Consider the following 2,500-nt stretch of genomic DNA (forward strand, 5'->3'; position numbering starts at 1 on the left):
CAGATTCTTTTCTTTTCACCGCATTCCCACACGTACGGCGTCGCCCGACGCAAAATCCCATCGGTGACGCTTACATGGTTCTGTCGATTGAGAGAGTTCTTCGCGTTGAACCGAAGAAAAGGAAGCCTGCTGTTTTCTCGGTGACAAGGAGAGATTTTCAAGCACCTCGCCAAAGTGTCTCTCTAACTGAAATTCGATGCGAAACGCTCGCTAGACGTTTAACCGGTTGAAATTTTAACGTCCGTCCGTTGCTTTTCCAGTAAAACATACTAAAGGAATACTACTAACACGCGTCGACTTCGATTCTACTTATTCTTCCCCTCTCTCGCTCACTCTCGATCTGACTCCTATTCTCCAGAGCAGAACGAAGAGAAGGAGGAGGAGGATAAGAGAACCCGGTGTTAGCAAGTCCGAGATGAATTCGAAAAAGTTGTCGTGGACTGGACGACCGGTTATACGCGCGGTCTCACGATCGACAACAGAGACATGGGGTGACCAACCTCTCGCTTTCCCTTCAGCAGTTTCCCTTCATTGTGGCAAAGTTTGTCGTTGCGTTCGAGCCGCTCCAAAGAGGATTTTAAGTACAGCACCGAAGGTTCAGAAACGTTTGCACGCACGAGCATATCTCTTACCAAACGAACCACATCGACGGGTCAAAAATTCGATTCGACGAACGTGGCCGAAGTCTTCAACGTTCGAAGATAAAGACCTCCCTCGATAGTGGTCGCGGTAAATTTGATGTGACATCGCGGGCAACGACGACCCCCGCTGGCCGACAAATCCCTGGGGCTGTGCGAACGACGACTATTAACAAATGCCACATTTCACGTGGTGGGGTGATTCATTTTTGTCCTCTATTAGTCTCTCGATTCGTGTTCCTTTCTCGACGTAAAAATCATTTCAGGCAACGTTGGGAGCGCGGCAAAATTCGATTCGGGCGAAAGACGAATATATGCGCGCGCAAACTTCAAAGTAATCGTAGGGAGCGGTGTTCACGGGCGGTCGTATTAAGTCGACGCGCGACGCCGCAACACTCTCGCGAGTCCGAACGATTACATATGGAGACGCGCAGGCAAATCGTTATTTTCGCACGTCCGCGACAATCGCCAACGAACTGCCCATCTTTCGCTCGTACGTAAGCATCTCCGTACACACCCGACTCTGAAACGTTTCCATTCTCTCCGGAAACGACGGCGGGGATTGGATAGCAACGCAAGCAGTATTAGGTTATGTGAACGACCCTCAGCCAGGCGTGGTCCAGGAATTTTATCCGTGGACCGCAATGTGCGTTCGAAATGTCGATGTTCATGTGTCCTGCAGTTCACACGTTGACACGCAATTAGCTGCGTTCTTCATCGATCCACGAGCCAAGTGATCCACCGTTCAGGGTAATCGTTATGCAATTTTGCGTTTAAATTCTCTTTGGTTCTAGTTTTGAAAATCGATGCCCGCGCCTCCGACCAAACGTAGAAAGAAGGAGGCTTGGGCGTCGCCAAATTGACGACACAAAGTCCCGACTGACGGAACACGTCGAAAGTTCGCGCACATGAACGCGAATCATTCGACGGCCGGGTGCAAAGTACATTGAAAAACCATCATGAATCGTGGGATGTGGAACCGCGGGGATAATCCCGATCAAAGGAACCACAGTCCTCACCGATTGAGCTGACGAACGCACGTGGGAGCGTCCAGATTCGAAAAAGGACTCGCAGCCGGCTCGAATCGGTCTTTCGTCCCAACTTCAAACCGCATTCGACGCGGTGCATGGGTGTCCGACTCGCTATCCGAGCTTCACAGCCGGTCCTCCCGAAGTCTTCGGACGCACATCGACGCGATCGTCAGTGGTTACCCGGGGTCCTCGTGCAGAGGTTCCAATCAGCAGGACGTTTCGTTAGAAATCGACGAAAGTCAGGAGAAAGCGGGATGCGAGAGAAAACGCAAAGAACGTTGCGGAACAAAGTCCGACGGCGTCTCGTTCCTCCTCGGTTATACTCTCGGGCGCTTTTACTCGAGCCTGGCTTCGACGAGCGAGCACACGTGCAGTCAGCATCTTTCTTCACGACCGAGGCTTCACGGAAGAATAGACGGCGGGTGACAAATAGTCGTGCAACGACCGATCTCTCTTTCTTTTTTCCGTTCAATCGTTCTCGTTTCATTATTATTATTCTCGGGAACTACCCTCGAATTATTATATATCTTGCACAAAGTAATGGACGTTTCTCTTTATTTATTTATTTTGTGCGTATCAACACCTCGCTGTTGGGTTGTTGAATAGACAAAGTAATGGACGTATTTCTTTTTTATTTTTCCTCCTCGGATAGATAGAGAGACCGACGACTACCGCACCTCGCGCAAGCGTCCACCTACCGTTATCATCCCGTTTGTCGAGAGAATCTTTGGCTGCAGGGCTCTCTACGCTTTCACGCACGGCCAACGGTGACGGACGGGAGAAACGCAATAGCGCCCTCCTCGCGTAAGCCGCCTCGCGCTTTGGCAATTT

At 50.6% G+C, this 2,500-nt stretch overlaps 1 non-coding gene across 1 annotated transcript; it reads right to left on the reverse strand.

The window, feature by feature from the left end:
• Positions 1–1,236: 1,236 nt before the first annotated feature.
• Positions 1,237–1,391, reverse strand: LOC143154623 (5.8S ribosomal RNA). The gene has a single exon (XR_012994217.1). It is a non-coding gene; the product is annotated as a 5.8S ribosomal RNA (ribosomal RNA).
• Between the last annotated feature and the right edge of the window lie 1,109 nt (positions 1,392–2,500).

This window comes from Ptiloglossa arizonensis, unplaced genomic scaffold, assembly GCF_051014685.1.
Source record: "Ptiloglossa arizonensis isolate GNS036 unplaced genomic scaffold, iyPtiAriz1_principal scaffold0217, whole genome shotgun sequence".
NCBI lineage: Eukaryota > Metazoa > Arthropoda > Insecta > Hymenoptera > Colletidae > Ptiloglossa > Ptiloglossa arizonensis.